The 24,459-nt window shown below is 40.5% G+C and overlaps 1 protein-coding gene and 1 long non-coding RNA gene across 3 annotated transcripts in view; one reads left to right on the plus strand and one right to left on the minus strand.

Moving 5' to 3' along the window:
* Positions 1–1,355, minus strand: part of SOCS5 (suppressor of cytokine signaling 5) — a 52,240-nt gene extending 50,885 nt beyond the window's left edge. The window contains exon 1 of one of the 2 annotated variants that reach the window (XM_080682871.1): positions 1,092–1,355. The gene's annotated coding sequence lies outside the window, so the exon portion shown is untranslated. The remainder of the gene's footprint in view (positions 1–1,091) is intronic. The other variant, XM_080682870.1, reaches the window with a different exon arrangement.
* Positions 906–24,459, plus strand: LOC308255453. The gene is made up of 3 exons (XR_013961345.1): positions 906–1,032; positions 3,430–3,542; positions 22,704–24,459. It is a non-coding gene; the product is annotated as an uncharacterized lncRNA (long non-coding RNA).

The raw sequence follows: 24,459 nt of genomic DNA on the forward strand, positions 1-24,459 counted from the left end.
TACAAGCAAGGGAAAGAAAGCATGTGAATTATGTATCAATGCTGTAGAATAAAAGTCAGTTGCAAATTAAACAATACAGTCCAATCTAAATGTTAACTTGGTAAGAATGGAGCCACTGCTATAGATGAAGAGACCTGAAGAAAGGATCTTCAGCAGCTGATGCGGCTGCTACAAGATTTTCAAGGTGCAGCTTTGAGAATCTCCAGCAAAACTAGTAACTGTAAAACACCATCAAATACGTACATACATTTAAAATTAAAGGATAACTGAAAAGGTCTAGCTGCCAGCCAGCTTTTAGTGGGAATGCCAAAAGAAAAGTCAAAATCACCTCGAGACTCCAATCGCCCAGCCTTCAAACTTGAGATCTATGACAAGATGTGTACTTAAATTGTTTCTGAGCATCCTTCTTTAAATGCAACCCTCTCTCCGGAAAGTCACTTCGCTTCAGCTACCTGAATATCTAAATCCCAGTACCCAAGAATCTTAGGACCCCTAAGCAGTTGCAGAGAAGTCTTCCTGCACCCGCCTGCGCATCCCTTTCCACCTCGCGTTATAAACCCGGAGGTGCTCCAGTCACCTCAGCCCCCATATCAAGCGTCCCAGTTGCTCCTCTCTCCCAGTGGACCTCTTTTCTTCGACCTTGAGGACCCCCCACTCCCGTCAGAGCCTTAGACGAGTGCCTCCTTCCCTGCAGCGCCCGCATTGCCCCACAATCTCCGGTAGCCTCGCCCCCATCCACCTCGACCTGGATCACGAACGTTCTCCTACTAGACCTGGGGACCCCTGTTCCCCTTAGACACCTCACGTTTCTCCAACCAGAAAACAATTCCATAGAAATGCATCGAGAGCCTACTAAGCGCAAGCTCCCACTACGCGCGGCGCGGTCTGCACAGGGCTCGCTGTCCCACGCCCGCTGTCTCCTTCCTGGCCAGAGGCACTACGCTGCCTCCGCCCGGGGTGTGGAAGCACCGGCCGGAGGCGGACTGCGCCGGGCGCGGGCACCAGGAACCGTAGAGGCAGCCGCTAAGGACGGTACAGGGGCCGGGGAACGGGTGCCGGCCGTGCTGGGCGCGGGCCGCGGGGAGACTCACCGGTCGGGGCGCGCGGGGCGGCCTCATCCAGGGGCACCTGCGGCCAGGCAGGATGGGCCCGGACAGCGCAGTCACTGAGAGGGCGAGTCCGCCCGCCCGCGGTCCCGTCCCCTCCGACTGCCTGAACGAGCGCAGTCTCCCTCCCTCCGGACCGAACTCGGGGACACCAGCTCCGCCGGATGCCCCCGCCAGGCCCCCACCCCCTTTCCCGGCCGCCTCCCCCTTGACACCCTTTTCCCCTCCCCCCTCCCCCCAACCCCCCTCGGAATGGAAAATACCTCCCGGGGTGGGGGGCGGCGGGGGCACGCCTCTCGGAAGGGCAGCCTACCGTGACCAATAGCAGGCGGGGCTCTGGAGGGGCGGGATTCCTAGTGGCCAATCCGGAGGCATGTAGGTGAAGGCCGAAGGAGGGAGACTGGGAGCGAGAGGGGGGCGGACCGGGAGTCCGGGAGGTCCGGCCACTCGGGTGCGCGCAGTGCGCGGCTGCCATTTTGGAGTCGGGCAGTTGCTACGGCGGTCGGGTCGGGTCGGGCCCGAGGGGGAGGGAGGAGCCAGTCAGAGGGAGAGAGTTGGTCACGTGAGCTTGAGGGGCGGGGTTAAGCGGGCTTCCGCTCGAGGGGAGGGGTCGACGGCAGCGACTTATGGGGACTGAGGGTGGTCACGTGGTCGGAGTAGGGCCCCGGGTGGGCTTGGGGGCGGAAGGTCAACCTGAGGTGGGAGAAGGAAGAGAGCTTTGCCCAGGTTTCAACCCCGTTCAGGAAAAGGAAAGGAAAAATGATGAATGGATAGTGTGAGCGACGGGTCGGAAAATGTGAATGAGCCTCCGAGTTTCTTCCAGCGTAGAGCCTCGTCATTACTACATTACAAGATCTGCGGGAAACTGGGCACTTAATTCAAGTATTGCCATCCCTACTCCCAGCTGTCACAAACATGACTCGCGAATCCGATGGAGGGGTGTTTGTCTCCCACTTTTTGCCTTCACTTCATATGGAAGGGCACCCGCTCTAGAAATGGCTGAAAGGGTAGAAGCTTCATAGTTGAGGCCTTGTGACGCTGCTAGGACCCTTTCCCGCTGGCCTTCTAGAAACCTGTCATCATTCCCGAACTAAGGTGTTGGGTAAGCCCATGATTGGATTCCAACGCCTCCAAACATAAAACAACTACCTAACCGTCCCCCCCCACTCAAGGGGAAAAAAACACTTGCCTATGAGACCCTATCGAGCTTTCAGTTCACGCTTCAAGTACAGTCAAATTATACTCCCGATGAGTACCCTGAAAGTGCTCTTCTTAAAGCTGCCAGTGACATCCATGTAACCAAGATTAAGGGTTACTTTTTGGTTCTTATTTGATCTTCACTGCAATATATTCTATAGACTACATCCTTCTTGAAACTTTCACCACCCAAATGCACACCTGACCCAGTTTCCCTGAAACTATAATTTCCCTGAAACTACAACCTCAGGGAAAATGAATTGTATTTGTCTTCATTTAATCCAAATCTGTTCTCTGTTGGCTCTTTGAGTCCATAATCTGATCCCTAGCCCTCTCCTCAGTAGTACATAATCATTCTATTGCATAGTAGGTGATGTAATCATTTTGATGGCTGGGTATACCTTATATGTGTTTCTGGATATTTCCACTTGAGCTTCATCATTGGAACTCAGATACTTTCAGAAGTCCACACAATCTGTTCCTTATCTTCTTTGGTAACATCACCATCCATTCACTTAGCTACACCAGGAACCTGGGAGTAATCCTCCTTGCTACCCCTGCACTGTGTAACACCTCTCTATCCCTTCTAATTTTGCCCTGTTGATTCGATTTACCAAATGCCCTTTCCTCTCCATTTCTACAGCCACTGCCTCACCTGGGCCATTTATTCATTAGGCCAATATTTACTAAGCACTTTACTATGTGCCAGGGATTATTTGAGATGCTTAGGCTGTAGCGATGAACAAAACTGATAAGGTTCATGAATGGGGTGAGACATACGAGAGCATATCAGTAAAGTAGCAAATAAACAAGATAATTCAGGAGATGATAGTTGCTATGAAGACAAAAGCAAACAAACAAAAACCCACCCCACAACAACAAAAAAGACGGGGACACCTGCAAGACCCTCCTGAAGTCGTTGCCCAGCTCTTCACCTCAGTCTTTGTCCCCACCCCTTCCCCCCGCAACACTCATCCTTTCTTCTTACTCTTAAAGAGAGTAAGGCCCAGAACTTTTCTCTATCTTTATGTTAACAGTTGTGTGAATACAAATCCCCCAACTAGAAGATAAGCTACTTTGAGGGCAGGGATTATGCCTTACTTTTTACATCTTTGTGTCTCCTCAGCACCTTGGCCCAGAATGGGTGCTCAGAAAATGAGTGTTAAATGAATTGGTGAATCGCCTGAGACCTGAATCACACTGCCACAAAAGCATCCCCGGCCCAAATCAGAATGGAAGGTCAGTGAACTCACCTATTAGAATCTAGTGGTAGTGATGCCTCATGGTAGGGGACAGGGTAATAATAAATTAGACAATCTGTGTTCATCCCTTCCAGGCCTGGGATTCCATGAAGCTGTGCCCCATGTGTAGCAGTAGTTGCTTCATAAACTCTATTTATTTGACAGTGCCAAGTACATGTGGGCAGTTTAAAAGTACTCTTTGTTTCCGATGATGAGCTTCCAACTCAAAGCACTCTGGGTGAATTGCCAGGGTAGACTCTGCAGGAGAAGGTTACCACTTCACTTTGTATTTCCAGGCCCCTGGGTATTGCACCCTGACAGGGAGAGAGTTGTTGCCAGTTCCGGCATAGTCATTGTAATTAAATCCAAGTTCTGGCAAAGGGCAGTACATAATTATGAAGTATTATTATAGTTTTTATCATTATTAGACACCCAGCTGCCCAGCCCAGGAAACCATGGTAGTAAAACACTGAGAAGCCAAGCTCCTCTCCCAGCTGGCATGAATTGATACCAGGTGTATTGGCACACAGGCTTGCAGCTCCACTCATCAAGATGGGTCCTTCTGTCTCCTCTTTTTAGCAAGATAAATTTTTAAATAAAGGGGAAGAGGAAATGGAAAGACCTTTGCCATCATCTCTGGATCTAGTTCCTCACCCACCCCCATCTCCCCAGAATGATCTCTTCTCATCTATGTATGTATTATATAAATCCTTTTCAACTTTATCCTTGACCTGTCAGCTTCTTAACCATCATATCCTAATGTCTCCTGAGGATGTATTAGTTAGAGTGAGAGTGCAGAGCGCAGGTAAGAGTGCTTTTACATTGAAAAAAAAAAAAAAAAAAACAACTATGATACAGATTAAATAATTCAGAAAGTAGAGTCAGGCTTGACAAGACATCTTCCTTTCATTAAGTGCCTACTCAGTGCCATACTCAGCATTTCACTTATGCTATCTGACTTCATCCACACCATCCTGCAAGGTAGATTTTATTAGTCTCATTTTCTTCAAGGTCTCAAAGACTTAGTAAGTGACAGAATTGAGATGTGAACATAAAGATACAAATTTGGTAACTGTATACTCATGGTAGATGTGTCCACACTGATGGGTGAATATAGGTATCAGACTTCACCTCCTCCTATCAAATTAAAAATGTTTTTTTGAGCAAAGTAGGTTTTAAGCTGAGCACTGAAAGGACAATTCGGAAGTGATGCTGAGGGAATGGTGCCATGAAAGGAGGCCAAATTGGCCTTTAGCCTAAAATCAATCAATAAGGAAAGATTTCTTGTTCAGCAATGAGTCATATTATATTCTTCAAGCACCTTTCTTGTCTCAGCTCTTCCAAATACAGAAGTCAACCCAGGTGGTACAAGGTGTGCAGAGGATGGAGGAGGGTGGTTTGGGGAGGGAATACGATTTTGAATGCAGAACTCCCATATGGCCCATAAACTGGCATATCTAGCACTGGCTTCTGGAACACCAGAAACCATGGCAGCTTTCCGTGCTGATGTTTTTAACTGTTGTGTGTAGAACAATTTCCCATTCTCTTCTTTTTTTTCTAAAAAACAACTGATTAAAAATAAAAAAATTATTTATCACTTACTATTTATATAAAGCAGTTCACTTCTATTTTTAGTTTTATAAGGGATTTAAGATAACATACACCCATTTATGTGTAAAATTTGATCTGTTTTAAGTCATGTAAACAGTGTAACCACTATCATAACCATGAAATAGCACATTTCCATGAAGCCAAAAAGTTTCCTATGCCTCTTTTGCTATAGAAATTTTTATGCAACTTGTAATTTGATGACTCCAAAAGCTGGATGTCTAGCTTCAAAGTCGCTTTCAAAGTCTAGGCCCAAAATTTTAACTATCTGTTTAACATATCTAACTAGACATTACAAACAGGCACCTCAGATGAAAAATGAGTAAAAGATAAATCTTAGTTACAAGAAAACCCTCATCTCCTCAAATCATTTGTATTCTTTAAGTTGGTTGAGAAAATCATCATCTACCAACTCATATAAGCTAAAAATGTTTAAAAATCATCTTTACTCCTCGCTTTCTTCCACCTCCCCAAAGTGATTCTAATTCACACATTTTGTAATCTGTTCTTTTCGTTTACACTTTCCTCCTTCAGACACACACATGATCACACACATAAAAAAAGAAAGAAAAATGTCTAACTTGTTTCTTCATGCTCCAATTCACCCACCAATCTGCCATTCTAATTTTCTTTTGAAAACCCAGATTTGGCTGTTTCAATCCTCTCCATTCAGGGACTACTCAACTGTGTACAAAATGGTCCTGAAAATCTTTCAAATAATAGGGCCCCAGCCTCTCCTTCTGGACTCCAATGCTCCCCACAACATGCAACATGCTATACATTTTCATCTTTCCTTTTTATCATATCTCTGTCTGAAATATGCCTCCTTCTCTACCTAGAAACTCCTGCTCACCTTTCATAGCTCCATTTATATGACTTTTCTTCAATGAATCCTTCCCTGACCTCCCCAGACAAAAAGTCTCTTTGTTATACTTGCCTCCCATAGCATGTTGAACATACATTTATCACACTGAATAGACATAGTGGTAAAACAGAACAGGAGAGATAGTCAAAATATCTGGGTCTAACTTAAAAATCTTATTCATTACTTGCTGTGCCATCCAAGGCAAGTCACATAACCTCTCTGGGCCTCAGTTAGTTAACCTATAAAACTTGTAATCATAACAATCATAGTAATACTCACCTAGGACTCTCGTGGTGATCAAATGAGGTAATTATAAGTGTGAATATGATTTGCATTATGTAAATATTAGATATTATAATTATAAAATTATATTTTTGATAGATTTTTAGCTCCTCGAGTGCAAAACCAATGTCAGGTCATCATTATATCCCTCTGCCTAACATAGTTCCTAGGCCTGCCTGTCGCCTACATTGGTTTATGGCATAAGTTACCATTTCTTGTAGAATTATATTCTCACTATTAACTCTTTTAGCCTACTATCTATAATGTTTCTTCAAAAGCCAATCATGACATCCTCATTATTTTTATAATTATTTATTGCCTTTCTATAATTAAAACTAGAGGTCTGGTGCATGAAATTCATGCATGGGTAGGGTCCCTAGGCCTTGCTGGGGATGAGGGCCAGCCTGGGGCCTTCCTTCAGGTTGCTGGCCAGAGCCTTCCTTCATTCTGCACCACCCCCTGGTGGTCAGTGCATGTCATAGCGAGCAATCAAACTCTCGGTCTCCCAAGGGGACACTTTGCATATTAGCCATATATATATATATATATATATATATATATATATATATATATATACACACACACACACACACACACACACACACACACACACACATACACACACACACTCTAGAGGCCCAGTGCATGAAATTCATGCACTTGGGGGGGTCCCTCAGCCTGGCCTGCGCCCTCTCGCAATCTGGGAGCCCTTGGGGATGTCTGACTGACGGCTTAGGCCCGCTCCCCGCAGCCCTCTTGCAGTTCAGGAGCCATAGGAAGATGTCTGACTGATGGCTTAGGCCTGCAGGGAGCCCAGCTGTTTGTTCTTGCCAGCTGTGAGCACAGCTTCTGGCTGAGTGGCACTCCCCCTGTGGGAGTGCACTGCCCACCAGGGTGCAGCTCCTGCATTGAGTGTCTGCCTCCTGGTGGTCAGTGCACGTCTTAGCAACTGGTGGTTCGCCATTTAGTTAATTTGTATATTAGCCTTTTATTATATAGGATATATATAGTTACAGTAAACGTTCTCTAAGGAAATAAATATTCTACCCACAATAATTTTAAACTCCTTTATTTATTCAACAAAACTTTTTGGAGCCATTATATTTCCAGCATTGTTCTAGGCACTGGTCATACAAGAAACTTCATAGGACTTACATTATAGTGTGGACAATAAGCACAAACCAGCAAATTAAGATGTTAATCTATATAGTTAAAGGTGCTGCAAATAGAACAATGTTCAGTGCAGGGCTGATGTAACTGGAGTGATCAGAGTGGCTTCCCTGAGGAAGTGGTGTATGGGCATCAATGATGAGACAACTATACAGAAAGAAGGGCAGGGGGAAGAGCACAGGCAGAGGCCCTGAGATAAGAGCAGACAAAGTAGATGTGAGGAACTGAAAGAAGGCCTATGTGGTATGGAGGGAGTGAAGGGCAGAGGTAGATGGTGTAGTCAAAGAAGCATACAGGGGTCAGATCAGATCATGTAGGGCTTGGAAGTTCAGGGTAGAGAGTTTGAACTGTATTCTAATTGTAATAAAAATCATTGAAGGGTTGCTCTAGATTTGAACTAGAGACAAGAGTCCCTGGAGTGACTTGCATCCATGTTGGCTACACAAGGAGAGAGCTTGCCCAAGAATGGAGCCAATATTAAAGATGCTGAATAGAGAAATGGAGAGAGAGAAATCAAGTCCTGGGTCACACTGTTTGAGCCCTGGATCAAGCTTTGCCTGAATCAGAAACTCTAAATTCGTCTCCAGCACTGAACTTCTCCCAGCGTAGACACAACTGATCCTCACAGCCAACTGGCCTGGAGGTCAATTCCTCCCAGTGATACCAACAACAATCAAAACTTAACTACAACAAGGCTGTACACACAGTCCACAAAGGGGTGCACCAAGTGTGTCCACCTCAGGTTAACTGGGGAGGCCAACGCACTGGGCCATATAGGAAACCTAGCACACAAAGCTACCCTACCAACTCAGGGAAGCAACGAAAATGTGGAGACAAAGAAACAGATCACAAACGAAAGAAATGGAGGAAAACAAACGACTGGATATAGAATTCAAAACCATGGTTATAAGGCTTTTCAAGAATATCCTAGAAAAGGCCGATAAATTTAGCAAGACCCTCGAAGATATGAAAAAGGACCAACTAGAAATTAAACATACACTGACTGAAATAAAAAATATTATACAGAGACCCAACAGCAGACTACAGAAACGCAAGAATCAAGTCAAAGTGTTGAAATACAAAGAAGCAAAAAACACTCAACCGGAAAAGCAAAAAGAAAAAAGAATCCAAAAAGTTGAAGATAGTGTAAGAAGCCTCTGGGACAACTTCAAGTGTACCAACATCAGAATTATGGGGGTGCCAGAAGAAGAGAGAGAGCAAGATACTGAAAACCTATTTGAAGAAATAATGACTGAAAACTTCCCCCACCTGGTGAAAGAAATAGACTTACAAGTCCAGGAAGCACACAGAACCCCAAACAAACAGAATCCAAAGAGGACCACACAAAGACACGTCATAATTAAAATGCCAAGAGCAAAAGACAGAGAATATTAAAAGCAGCAAGAGAAAAACAGTTAATTACCTACAAGGGAGCACCCATACGACTGTCAGCTGATTTCTCAACAGAAACTATGTAGGTCAGGCAGGAGTGGCAAGAAATATTCAAAGTGATGAATAGCAAGAACCTACAACCAAGATTACTCTACCCAGCAAAGCTGTCATTCAGAATGGAAGGTCAGATAAAGAGCTTCACAGATAAGAAAAAGCTAAAGGAGTTCATCACCACCAAACCAGTATTATATGAAATGCTGAAAGGTATTCTTTAAGAAGAGGGAGAATGAAAAAGTAAAGATCAAAATTATGAACAACAAATACATATCTATCAACAAGTGAACCTTAAAATCAAGTGAATTAAAAATCTGAGGAACAGAATAAACTGGTGAATATAATAGAATTAGGGGCATAGAAAGGGAGTGGACTGATAATTCTCAGGGGAAAGCGGTATGGGGGGAGTGCAGGAAGAGACTAGACAAAAATCGTACAACTATGGATGAGGACAGTGGTGGGGAGGTAAGGGCAGAGGGTGGGGTGGGAACCGGGTGGAGGGGAGCTATGGGGGGGAAAAAGGAGAAACAATTGTAATAATCTGAACAATAAAGATTTATTAAATTAAAAAAAAAGAAACTCTAAATTACCTTTTGATTAAGCTAGTTTAGATTACGTTTTTCATCTCTGGCAAGCAAAGGAGCTTTAGTTTATGTAATATCTTCAAACAAACTTAGGCAAATTAATCTCATCTTGTTCTCATGGCTAGACAAATTGCAAGATTTCCCCAGATAATTTCCAGACTCCTCTCTTCTTGCACTTGGGGTGACTCTACCATTGCAGCACACCTATCTACACACCAACGCAGAGTTCTGTTCCCTTCCCCAAAGGACTCCTCCGGTTATATGTTTAACCCAGCCCACTGATGTTAAAGAAGGAAAGGAACAGATGGCAACCTGATTCATGTTCCTCTTACAGGGAACTAAGCCAATTTATTTTGGGGGTCAGATCCAGTTCAGTTTCAGCAGTGAATGAAAGTTGTTTGAATCCATTTCTGGTTCAGGCTTGTAATCATCTGCAGTAATCCAGTCCTTCACATGGGAAACTATTTTGGGGGGTTAAAGTTTGTTTCAATTTGAGAGAACTATGTAACATGGAATCAAGTTGCACCTGCCTTATTCAGCCTTTGTGCTAACAGAGGTAGCATATGGGCAAGATAGGAAGGTGATTAATAATATACTTAATACTAAAATAATCAGCCTAGACTGCAGTGTCCTAAAATCTACTCTTGGATTTACTTTGAATATTTCTAATCCCGAGGAGAGCATATTTTGAGATATCATATCATATAGTATCTATCAAATTTCTAAAATATAGGTTGAAACATCTTTTGAAATTTTTGCCTGTTAGAGAAACAAGGATCTTATAAAGGTGAAACATTTCTGTTTGAGGATTATTTTTAATTAGAGTGATATTCTGTCAATATCTCAAGGCACTAAGACTTAGTGAGTAATTTTGAGACAGGATTCTTTTCCGGAAAATGTTATTAAAAATCTAGACTCAGAATGTCAACAGGACCATTTTTAAACGGCTTCAGGTAATCTAATGGCTATGTTCTGATATGAAGTATCCTTTGTTTTATTGCTTCATATATATGAAACTACATATATTTATTTATTAAATATATTACTTATAATTTATATATATGTGTATGTGTGTATATATAAATAATTTTGAGACACAAAATGCTCAGCTTACTTCAGTATATTTTTTGTTAGTGGATGGTATGCAAACAAGGGATAGAATGACAGATGCTGTCTACATATTTTACAAAACACCTCTTGTTTATGCATGTGTAAGCAGGAAGTCAGATTTGACAAGATGCAAAGAGATGTCTTAACAGATGGCACACGTGAGCAGGACAGGTCTTCCAAACTGATGAGGCTGTAAAAGCAGTTGTCATGAGTATGTGCATGTCTGTCACACCTGTTCTGCAAAGAAATGCGCACTTGCAAATATGAATTTTCAGAATTGAGCCCAGGGCTAGCTGAGCTTAGATCAATTTTTCATTGGTTCAAGAGAGGCTATGATCACCAAAATGAATTGCATATCTTTTTGTGACTCTTCTGAGACTTTTCTGTTTCCACTGGCTGTGTTATTTGAAGTTAAAGTTGGAGATTAAAATCCTTTTACTTGATCCTTGACAATATAACCATAATTAATCTTATAGCATTAAATTCATTGGTGATGTGCTTTGGAGGAAATAAACTCATGTTCTGCAAAAGGGCTTGTATATACAGAATTTCAATGCTTCAAATGATGTAATTTTCTATAATATTTAGCTTGCCATTTTTAGTTTGGTATTCATACAATAGGAGATTTCGAAGAAAAGGCTAAAGAGGATAATTTGCTTGGTTGTGCTTCTGTTCTTTTGTTCTTTTAGAATCTAAAATTAACCAACATCTGCAGTGTCAACAAGGACTCCAAATGGCATTCAAGTTCATACTTTTCCTAAATAATGCATTTGAGGCAATGTAATCTGAGAGGAGTAGAATGCTCACCATCTCATACTTTATAGTTTCAAAATGATTTAACAATTAGGACCTTATTTGATCCTCATGACAACATTAAGAAGCAAGGAGATCAGTTTTTTTGTTTTTTGTTTTTAATCCTCACCCAAGGTTATTTTTCCATTGATTTTTAAAGAGAGTGGAAGAGAGAGGGAAAGACAGAGAAATATTGATGTGAGAGAACCATATCAATTGGTTGCCTCCTGCAGGAGTCCCAACCAGGGCCTGGGCTGGGGAGGAGCCTGCAACCGAGGTACCTGTCCTTGACCAGAATCGAACCTGGGACTCTTCAGTCCGCAGGCCAACGCTCTATCCACTGAGCCAAACCGGCTAGGGCTAGATCAGGTATTTCTTATTCCTGTTGAACAGAGGAGAAACTGGCAGCCCAAAGAATAGAAGAGAAATGACTATAGTCACAAACCTGGTGAATAGCAGAATGAAAATGATACCCAGGCCCTATGGTTTCTAACCTAATGTCTTTTCTACCATATTACTAGGATCAAGTTATTGATAACCCAAGTTAAAGTGCCATGTTTTCAAAATAAAAGATTCCACAAACAACTCTGTAAGGAAATAAAAAGAACTCAGTACCAGAAATTAATAATAAACATGTATTTTGGTTTTTAGAGATTAATGGACTTCACTTGCTCAATTGAGTTAGCAAATGACTTCCACAGAGGTTCATCTAATTACTCTTGTGATTTCTTATTTTACCTACAAAAAAAGAGTTTTCACCAAAATAATATTTTTTCTTATGAAATCACACCTCATAAATCTTTTCATATCTAGAATATTTAAAAACTTTCCTGTAAGAGATATTGCAACTAAGTGTTTTCTTTGCATGAATAAGTTATAATTTATGTCTACCTGAGTTCTGAAACATTTCATTTCAACTCAAACTTCTGTAAATTTCTACACTGTAACAATCATTCAGAATTTCTGGGACCAAAAAAAAAAAAAAAAAGAAAGTCATTTGAAGTTAAGGAATGAATTAGCTTGTGACTAATACACAGGCATAAATTTAGAAGGACCTCCTTTTTGAAAGCATAAATAACATTATTGCCAATCCATATAATATTACCATTTCTACTTTAAGATGCAGAGAAATTCAATTGCTTCCATTTCTTGAAAGTTTGAGACTTAAAAATTATGAATGCTGGCATTCTTGAAGAGGAACACTGTGTGTTTGTAATTTCAAAAAGGTACTGGCATTCTCAAACATTGACAGGTAGATGTATTTCCAACAAGTGGAAACACAGAACTCTACTGGCAAAAGGAGCAGCCAGCAAGAATTTTAATCATGCTTTGGCTCAGCCTATGCTGGTTCTGACTTCACAAAAGTGCATCTTTAGGAAGCACCTTCTACCAAATAGAAAGCTGTCAAGAAGCAACATTAGAGGTTGCTGATACCAGAGCTTCCTTAAAACTTAAAAACACTTCCCCCTTTAATTGCTTAAATATGCCTCAATGAACCACAAACAAGGTTTAAATTTGATATTGTCCAAAACATTCTTGTGACTCTAATATCCTTCCTACTCTGTGTTCAGGATTAGTGGAAATACACTAAATATTTTGAAAGGTCATCTAACCTAAGTAGAGGAGTGTTATCTTTCCATGCATGCAAATACTTGAACATGGGAGTGATAAAAAAGAGACACAGAGAGAAAGAGACAAGTGGAATGATATAGAATGTACTTTGCTTGAAATAAACTGGGAAGAATTGAGGGGGGTTGGAGAATTGGGGTAGGAAAGCCTCGAGAAAGGGGAGATTTAAATCATTTGAGTAGGCAGTAACTCCCTCTGGTTAGTCATGGAAATCTGTAAGAAGGGAGCAAGGGTGATAGAGGGGAGTGGCTGTGGTGGCAGCATTCAGAGGCAATCTGACTGCAGAGAGACCGGGAATGCAGAGACATGAGAAGCAACTGCATGAGGAAGGGAAGTGCCCTAGTCATCATGAGAACCCAAACTGCTGTTGTTTTCTGTTCACTTGTGATCAGATCTAGTTTTTTCTCCCCTTGCCCACTATCTCCACACCCCTGCCTCCACCACAAGAAAAATCTGTGTTCACAAACCTAAGTTTGTTTAACTTAGTTCTTATTCATCCAATGAATGATTTGTGGAAGCTGGGGCTGGTAATCATTACTTAGCAATGACTTCAGCACTAATCAATCAAAACTGCAATGATATAACTTTGTTCCCAGTCAACCCATTCACAACCACAGACCTCTTTGGGCTACAGCACAATAACACCGTCTCTTGGCTATTTTGCTGCTGATTAATGGACTGGACAGAAAAATGTTGGAAGGGCCAATGCAACTCTCAGTGCTTTTCTGTCAGGTTGGCTTAAGGAAAAAAAAAAGCATGTCAAACCATGTTAGCCAATACCTGTATGTGGTTTGCCTGAATTATAAACACAACAGTTCATTCTGTTCTCTTGCAATTTATTATTAGAAGAAAGAATACAAGAAAGTGTTAGACCATGCCTATAGCTAGACAACCCTGAGTACTCCCACACTGCCCATTGGAACATGCCCTTTGCACACTGATATAGTAATGATTACTCTCAAAATTGGATGCAATACCACTTCCTCTTCCCTTTCCTGCCTAGATGCAGGTGAACAGTGACTCTCAGAGTCAGTAGGAAAAGGACATGGTCTTGCCAGCTGTTGCTAAGAAGGATCAACGACTTAGCTACATACATATAACTCATTCACCTGCCTCTTCCAAATCATCCAGTGCACATATATCATTGCCACAGGAGGAATCAGGTTCCCCAAGGTCATCCTAAGGGTGTCTGTGGAGAGTAACTGGGCCTGTAAGACTTTACCTTTTCCTCCACAGAAGGACTTTTCTTCCACACACACCCTAAAAATGGCTTTATGGGCCTGTGCACCCCGAGGAACCTGATTTCTCTTGTGTGAAAATATCAAGAGCCAGGAAGGATGGAACATAACGTGATTTATCCCCGAATCCCTCATCCTGCTGGATATGCCCCAGGGTGGAGCTATTCTTGCTGTCACAAATAATTCAGCCTTGAGTGGATCAAATGTTTAAAAGAAGTTTCCAAATATGTCTAAAACTCTAGGTGCAGAAACTTATGTGCCAATTAACAAGGGGAATTTAGAATAGAACAGAGGTTGGGAATTAGGAAAAGCCAAGAGGCACTGTGACATAGTAGAAAGAGCCAACTCTGTCGGTAACTATGTACTAATATGCCTTTGGTCATTATGCCCATGTCTCAGTTTCCTCAACTCTAAAATGAAAGGAATTTGGTGAGAAAGCTTTTAAGAAATATTGATTTCTGTTGTCTCTCTGTCTTTTCCCCTTTTCCTCTCTCATTCTAACTGGTTCTGTGCCTTTACCTCAGGAGAGACTTGTAGCTGAACTTCCAGGCTTTGGTTCTGAATAAACCCATCAAAGTGAATTATGGCTTGAGGAGAACCATATCTCCCCACACTATCAATATCTATTCTCTGCTTCTTGGCAGTACCCCTGTTATATATGCCTCAGGGAAGCCATGACTTTACCAAAGAGTACCTCTTTTCTAGAAAAAAGCAGAGGGTAAACCCAAAAGGATAATGCAGATTGGGACATTCCATTGTGGAGTAATGATGAGAAGGGCCTCCAGATGTTCTTGTGCTTCTTAAGATGCCTGGTCCCTGCCAGAGCCCTCAGTGAGTGTACACAAGATACTTCAGACTGACCAATGTTGAATTTCCTGTCCACCCAACAGCACAGGGGCTCCAAGTTTAAGTTGAATTCAATACTCTGAAGACTCTAAGGAACCATCAGTGGTAAGATGACCTTTAGTTTAATTTGTGTCTCATTATTTATTCAAATGAAGCCTAAACAAATCTTGCACACAGTAGTAAATTTGCTCTCTTGGGGTTGAACTCATCAATAGTTAACTTTTGCCAGCCATCTTGTCATGCTTTTCCTGAACTGATCCTTTCTGGCCTTCATGTTTTCTCATTTGGGGTATTTTGTTCAAAATATTTTTAATGCAAATACAATATGTATGCATGTGTATACACATATGAGATCATCATAATATTATTTTAAATCTTGCTTTTTTTAAATTTAATGATATGTCTGAGATATAGACCTATCTCATTTTTTCTTGGCTGCATACTATTCCAGTGTGTGATGTACCATGATTTATTCAATGAGCCCCCACCTAACAGACATTTCCATCACCACCCCAACTTTTTAACAATTACAAATAGTACTTCATTGAACATATCTATACTTACATCTTTGCATATTTCAGTGAGTTTATTTTATAGACTAGCAGTGAAATTGCTAAATCAAAGGATATGTGCATTTAAAATTTTAATACCACTTTTTATTATCAAATAAAAAAATACTGACACCCAAACAAAACAAATATAGAGCTTAATGGATTGTTATACAGTAAGCACACTTTTTAAAAATATATATATATTATTGATTTTTTACAGAGAGGAAAAAAGAGGGATAGATAGTCAGAAACATCGATGAGAAAGAAACATCGATCAGCTGCCTCTTGCACACCTCCTACTAGGGATGTGCCTTGCAACCAAGTTACATGCCCTTGACCGGAATCGAACCTGGGACCTTTCAGTCCTCAGGCTGACGCTCTATTCACTGAGCCAAACCGGTTTTGGCAGTAAGCACACTTTTAACCATCACCCAGATCAAGAAACAGAACTTGGTCAGCTATGTCAGAGGCCCTCCATGTGCTCTGTGGTGATCATAACTGCCTCCCTTCCCCTGAAAGTAGCCACTATACTGACCTCTATAGAAATCACCTCCTTCTAATTTTGAGGTTTTAGCAACCAAGTGGCATCCCTGAACACTATGTTCAGTTGTGTCCATTTTTTAAAAACTTTGAAATGTCTTTTAAACCTCTTTAAACTTAGTTTTCCTTTCCAAACTTCTATTTTCTGTACAATTTATCTGTTAAAGAACCCAGAGCAATTTGACCTCTAGAGTTTCCAGCAGTCTGGATGATGCCAGTTGTATACCCTTGGTGCAGTTCAGCAAGTTCCCCTGTCCTTCGTATTTCCTGCAAATTGGTAACTGGATTCTTAGGCTTGGTGAGACTCAGGTTTTGAGTCTCACCTTTGGCAAGATAATGAGTGGTACATCAGGAGGTCTCTGTGACTATAGCATATATTGATGCTCAATGCATAGAGCCATTAATTTATTGTGGGCTATAGAATATTCTAATTCAGTTATATATTTTTCATTTATTAGCTGGAATATTTCTATAAATAGATACTTCCTCCCATCTATTGTTTGTTTAATCAGTGGTACAATTTAGATAAAAGAGGAAAAGTAAGTGCTTGATTTTTTCCCTTTTTTCACTAATATTTCCCGTCATCCCACAAAGGTGACTTTTTATTTTAGTCATCATAAGCTCATGTATTCTTCATATTTTATGGGTTTTGAGTCATTGCTATCATTACTTTTATTGCCTCTTAATGTATCTCCCTTTGGCCAGAGAGAGCCTCTTCCATTCGTACTTGAGTCCTTTTGACATGATCCTGGTAATTTTTGATAGCTTCCTTGCCATCTGATATGACAAAATATTCTAGGCTCATGTTGTACATCTCATGCCCCAGATCTGGAATCTGCCATTTCTCCAATAGGCCCTGGTTTCTTTCAGTAGGAAATGGTATTTCAAAACCACAATATAGACACTAAATATGTTTATCACTTCTGTGTTAGCATGGTTTCTAGGCCTTTTTAGTGGACAGAGCTAGGAAATATCTATACAGTATACTATTAAAAATAAAATACATGCTGAGTTTATTTTTATACTTCTAATTCAAATTTAGAACCATAGGCTTAGGAACACAGTAGGCTCAGAACAATAATAGTACCATAACCACCATGATTGCTAAAAGTTACATTTTTTTCGTTTGCACTCTGCAATTGCTTCTATTTTTTAAAAATAATTTCTACTATATCTACATTTGTCTGAGGATATAGCCATTGCATACAATACTAGCTCCCTTTTATTCCTCACTTTATCTTGATTCTACGAGTAGCTATATATTTTAATCCTCACAAATCTTCCTACTGATGTGGCATGAGTTACTCTGAAGCTTGTTTTCTAGTAGATACATAGGAAGGATTCATAGGAACAATATTCCCTGAGTTTTTACATGCTAGTAACACTTTGTGTTCCTTGTACCCAAAAATCAGTTTTTCTGAATATAAAAATTCTCAGCTCACATTTAATTATGAATCTTGAATATGTTACTCCATTTTCTTCAGACATAAGTATTATTGTTGAAACATTTGATGCTAACCTAATTTTTTCACTTATAATACTGTCTTTTAAAAACTATGTGCTAATCAATGATTTTCTCTCATCATTGATGTTTCTATCTCTCCCTCTCCCTTCCTCTCTGAATTCAATAAAAAAAATATTTTTAAAAAATGTAAAAATTGGCTAAATAATGCCAAACTACCTGGAGGATGATGGGCTTCTTTTGGACATTTGCTTTAAATTAGTAGACTCCTATTCCTAAATAGCAAAAAGGAAAATAGTGAATGTTTTAGGAAGAGGCTATGCATCCTATGCATTTTCATTCTGAACCCAAGTCTGTGAATAGGTGTCAAAGAGCTTTGTACATAAGAGCTGGTGGGCTCTTAAATTCTACAGAACCTTTACAGAATGTTTATGGCTGCTCTGAGATAATGCAGCTGGAGGTTGGGGAGCATGCTGACTTTTGGAGGCTCATTCAGGAGGAAGATGCATATGAACCCTTCCATTCGCCACAACATCTTTGAAGTAGAAACTGAAATTCTCTGCAGGGTCCAGTTTGAATATAAATATGTTGGAGGGATCTATTTGGATATCTCTCAGACCACAGGTCACATGTCTGTTTTTTCAGCTTTCTTCAAAAATTAAGTCAGCTGGGAAAGACAGTTGGTTTTTATTATATTCTTCTATTTCAACGGGCTTCTCATTAACAACAGGCAGCTTCTGATAGGGATTTTTAGTTAGGTTCTCAAAAAACTTCCACAACAACTAGCTTTTTTGGACCTCATACTTAGCTTATATCTTTACTGTAAAAATGAGTCCAACACCTCTAAAATTAGCAACTCACATGGTATTGTCTAGTTAACTATTACAGATATTTAAGATTGAAAAAGAAAACATTCTGTATATGACTTATCTTTCCAAACTCATGGATAGAAGAGTTCCTAGTCACTGACTAATTATATATTTTAAAATACTAGACTCCTTCCTTGTACTTGGGTCAACATTTGTCCCTGTGAATTTTATGTTCACTCCCAATTCACCAAAATATGATGCCACCTACTCAGTGGCCTGATCATGTGAAGGTGAAGATCCATCTACATCTTCAAGCAGAACTACTGTCATTATCACTGGGAAACTCAGAATGAAACTCAGTAGAGGTTTTTGTTAGGGAGTCTTGAGGCCAATGATGATTCTCTAGACTAAAAGTATTTAGAATGGATAAATCAGGGGAAGACTGAAGACAACCTGGAGCACCTATACTACCAATTTCATCTGCCTTAAAAAAACAACAAAAAAACTTTTCCTGAATGAATGAGTTACAGTGCTTTCTTTTTGAAGATATTCCAATGAAACCTTAAGAAGTCCCAGTTTCTAGGGCTAATTCATTTATTTAAATGTATGTTGCTGTCATAGTTGTATTAATTCTACAGAATACTAGCTCACAGACTATCAGCCCCAAACTGTTACCTTCGAACAGTTTAAAGCCCATACATTTCATCCATTCCTCATCAATCTATCACATGATTTCCATCCATCCAAAAATATTAATTACTTTAAAATTGGACTCCACAACATTGGAGTCTAGTTTTAAAAAGTTAATTATTACCTAAATGCAAGTTTCCCAATTGGCATTCATAAAGTATGAAGTATCAAAAACTATATTTTTAAGTTCCATGCACAGAAGATGCTGTTAATTGCTAAAATTTATTTGGCTTAAGAGACCTATTTGCTCCTCACTGCATTGCTCTTCACTTCTTATCCTACACATTAGCTGGAGAATGAGAAGCCTTTTCTTTTTGTTGTGTTTTTAATATTTACCCTGTTAAAAAAAAAAAAAAAAGATGAGAAAGAACCCTAGAGCCCAGAAGAGAACGTGGAGTTCAGTGAGGGAGTAGAAAGAGCTAAAGAGAAAATGAAGTGTACAGGAACTAGGAGATGGTTTGTTGTTTGGTATTTTGCAGAAGCATAGGAGAAACATTTTTTTTTAGTTTTATTTGCATGTGTGGGTTGTTTTGGGTTTTTTTTAGTATGTAGATAAGTGCTTAAGTGTGTATAGAAAACCAATATCAGGAAAGATTTGCAGCAGCAGGCAAGGAGTTTTAAAAGAATGTCCTAGACAGGTATTTGCTACAGTAGAACTGTTTTGTTTTTGCAGTGAGAAAATTCATACAGCAAGAAAATGACTGGATAAAAACATGGATTTATGACAAATGGTTGTGTAAAATACTGACCTGTTTATTATTAAAGAATTATGTAAACATCAACCTGGATACATATAGAATCATGGTAGTCTACATCTTGTGTGCTTATCACCTACTCTTTTGGGAACTACACACATATCAATACAAACATGAAGAACTAGAACAGTTCCAGAAAGGTCTCATAAATGATTTGAGGACTGGTGGCTTGCTGCAGTGAATAAAGCACTTTGGAAAGAAGACTGAACAAAAACATGATTGAATTTTATGAATATGAAGTTTATATACTATGTAATCAGGTATGACTCACCAGAACTTTGAAAGAAGCAATTTTAGAACATGAAAGAGGAAATTCTGCTTTACTCCTTGAGTTATAAATTTGTCATACCAAGAAGTACTAGAGAGGTGAACAAAATAAATGCTATAGGAATTTAGATAACTGCATTGATAAAGAACTAAGAGAGCTAGAGCTGTTTAGGATATATCTGTAATTTTTTAATGATGATGTACTTATGATTATTTTTATCCTTCTACAAAAACATTTCTTGGTTTGTCTAGCAGAGTAGTCTTCTGAACGAACCATACTAAGTCTTTTCTACTATGACAAAACTACATTGTACCAGTACTAGCACAGTAGAAAGTCGCCTATTAGCCTTTGCTTGAGTTGTTTCCCTCTTGTACTGGAGAGAGGTATGGCCTTTAGAAAATTGATGTTGTTGACTTAATATCTGAATATTTAATTTGGATGAGGAAGTCATTAGAGCAATGAAGATAATTGTCATTAATAAATAAACAAATTGAATGAATTGCTAATAGCAATGGGATGTTAATGTGTATGATGTAATACTGGGTTAAGAGTCCTGAGTTCCATTGTGGCTTCTGCTACTGCCCAAGAAATGCTTCATTACCTTTGATAAATAAAATGACAGATAAACAAGGCTACATCAAGACAGCTGCCTTAATAGGCCGCTTTGGTATTGCTTCAATCCATATTCTGTAAATATGTGTTTAATATTTATTTAAAGACAGCCTGAGAACCACAGGGGAAAGAGGATAGGCTCAGTCTCTTCTCTATTGGCTTGAACAATGTAGTTCTGACCCAAACTTGTACCCTCTGCTCAGCAGAAGACCTCTTTAGTAAACACACTCTACCCCTCTTTGAAGGCAGGTGAGTGATCTTCTGTTGTTACTTAAGCAACTCTCTTAGGAGTCTCCCACCCCCAAGAAACTTCCTGAAAGGATCCTACTAAGCATAATAATTTCTATTCATTACATTTCAGTATACATATTGACCCAGAATGCAGATTGAGTATACATTTCATGTACAGAATGATGCCTGGAGTTCTACCCTTACTTTAACTCTTCAGATAAAACAAAAGGAAGAGTGCTACTACTACTATAGCAATAGGAATAGATAGTCACCAGATTGGCATTCCACGAGGGCAGAGATTTTATATCCATAACATCTAGCTCAGTGTGGGCAGAGTGCGTTTGCTCAATGCTGATGGAAATAGTGCATGGATGATTGAAGGAAGATAACACTGGGTTACTCTCTGATTCTCCTCTTTATTTGGTCCATAAAGGCACCTTAATGACCGCCAGCCATACTTTGTTATTACACTGACTCGTGGTGAGAATTAATTCATGTTTAAAGGAGGAGGCATCATGGGGAGAGGGCTATTCATTTCATGCTAGCCAGCAGCATAGGAATTTCAGGTTTTCAAGCACAACCATTTAAACTATTCTGTTCTCTCTGAAAAGCTCAATATGCATTGTATTAGATTGAACTATATGAAAAAGCCTATTTTCAACCATTTTTGACCTGCAGAGATGCTAATTATAGTGGAAACTGCATTGTTTTCAACATGACTTGGTGGAGTACATGGAGGTCAGATTCTGGCATTCTGTGAAACTTTAGAGAAGCCACTTAACTTTCATATGTCTGCTCATTTCATAACTATTGAGCTTCTATTATATGCAAGACTCTGTGGGGAACACTAAGAAGTGCGAAACAGTTTCTGCCTCCTATTTAGGCTCACAGTTGACTTGGGGAGATAAAAATTCACCTGCAAAATATTATAAGCCAAAGCAGTATATGGTGCCACCAAAGTTGCTTTTTTAAAATTAACTTAATCTCCAGCAAGAAATTACTTCCTGCTGCAATAATCAGGAGAGAAATATAGGAGAGGACAGTTGAGCTTGGGCTTAAAGAATGATTAAGTCTCATTAGGCAGAGAATTGGAGGAAGGCAGTTCAAGCAAGTCACATGGCAGGAGCAAAGGTGCAGAGGCTAAAAACACCAGCTATTTTTGTGTGACTGGACAGATGGTTTGTGTGGGTGGGCTGTGGGAGACAAGGCTAGAAACCTGTTTCTTCCATGGCATGTAGTAGGCACTTTTTCATTTTAGTTGCTACACTGAATAAATGAAATAAGGAAGACTGGTATAAAGAACCCAGAATGGGAATCAGGAGGCCAGACATCAATTTTGTCACCAGTTCTGACACCTTCAAACAAATCGCTATGGGGTGGCGCTGTTTTCAGCTGTCAAAGGGAGGTAATTTGTCTAGTCCCCAGATGGTTCTGAGAGTTACAAGGGTGACATGAACAATCAGAAGGAAAACCTTTGGAAAAGAAAAACTGCTGTATCTTTTCTCCAAACATAAATTGCTATGGATTAAAGTAAATTTAGATATATTTGGTAACAACAAGTCTGTGTACTTTCTCCCTAAAATACTTATTGCAGGGTAATCTCATTTCTCACAGTGAAATAGCTGGGGAGGAGGGGAAAACCCAGAATCCAACAATTTTTTTTTTTTTTAGATGGAGGCATGGACAGGCCATGTGGAAATAACTGCTCAATGTCAAATGAAAGGCTCATCACCACACCTGAGGGAAGCCAGGGGAGGAAGCCCCCTGGAAGCAGAAGATCAGATGGAAGGATGCATTGAGCCCCAGGAATATCATCAGATTTCAAAAGCCTCCTGGTGTCCTTCCAATTCTGCCCTTGCTCCAGCAGCTCATGACCCATGCACAGGTTTCTGATGCAGAGCAGGGAGAAGTGTTTTTTTCTTTGCCAGTGACTTCCCTGGAGCCAATCGACTTTGGCAGCCAGCCACCAGGGCAGGATGGGTGTGCCTCCATCCTGCTTCTTGGATGATTCTTGCTTTTTCAGCCAGCTTTCCTCACTCTTATGTCCCAGTGTGGACTCTACCAGGTCAGAGTCTAAGAACAGCTCCACATTTCCTCAATGATACTTGGTTTGACGGATTCTCCTTTGCTGACTCAAAACAGGTCAGATGCCCACTAAGATATGCCCTATGCAGATCTCAGGAAACATGCTTTTTTTTTTTTGTGCTTACACACTGTGGGTATGAGAAGGTTACTAGTGGGCAGACCCATCCATATGGCACTGCCATCGAAGTTGTAGAGAGGAGCAGCAATCTTCTGGAGAGTTTTCATTGACACTTCTGACCAGAGTCATTGCCATCTGTCAGGTCCATGACCAGATTAGCTCATTTCCCACAGTGCAGTGAATTATTCAAGAAAATCTAGACCAAACCCCTATGGAGCAGAGCCTCAAGGACTCCAGTTTTCATCATAGAGTAATTCTTCAGGTATCTTCCTCCTAAGCGAACGCTCAAGCCTCTATGTCAAGTTGAGCTTATGGCCTTTCCAGGAAAGGAAATGAGGACTGTGTGGCCATGACATTGGACCTGGGCAGAGATACCCTGCATCTGCTGCTTCTGTTCCTTAGGCAAGCCGATTTGGGGCATGTCTCAGGTGTCTCTGATTGGGAAAATCCTGAGCTCCTCCATTCAACTTGTTGTGGAGAAGCACGAGTCACAAAAGGAGAGGTCCAACATAACAGGAAGATACCTGACATCATGCTGAAGAGCAATGCTGCTGGTCACCAGGTACGGACAGAATGAAAATAAACATTTCTTCCATCTAAAGAACTAGAGCCACACTTGTCTGGACCCTTGAGAAAATTTCTCTTGAAGTTCAAATGAATAAGAAACATTCAGTCCAGGGAAGTTCTGCACCGTGTAAATCTCTTGGCCTGGGAAACAATTTCTAACACTCCCATTTAAGTCTGGAAGGAAAAATAACTGTCATTTCCTTGTGTGCCTGTCAATATTATTCCAGAAGGATTGGCTGGTGCTCATGATATGTGTCAGTTATCACAAGATGGATGAGTTGCAGAAAATTATTGTTTATGGCAGTTGAGTGTCAGTGTCCTGCTTTCGTAAAAGAAGATAAAGGTTAGGCCTGAGGTATGATTCCAAGAAGACAAGCATAGAGCCCGAGGCTGAGCTATTAGCAGGCCTGGCATTTCACAGCAGAGCTGCCATGAGCAACATCAACAATAATTAATAACACCTCGGAATGCAGCAGGGTGTTGTTTGGCTGCCCAGAAAAGCCCTGTCAAGACAGGTGAGGGTCTGGGCCTCAGGTTGTAAATTTGCAGGCTGACGCATCCAGTAGGACCAGGGTCAAACGAGGTCTCTGAATAACAGTGATAAGGATCCTCTTGTTTAACTCCCAAGGACATCCTATCTAATAAAAGAGTAATATG

The sequence above is a fragment of the Plecotus auritus genome (assembly GCF_963455305.1).
Source record: "Plecotus auritus genome assembly, chromosome: 8".
In the NCBI taxonomy this organism is placed as follows: Eukaryota; Metazoa; Chordata; class Mammalia; order Chiroptera; family Vespertilionidae; genus Plecotus; species Plecotus auritus.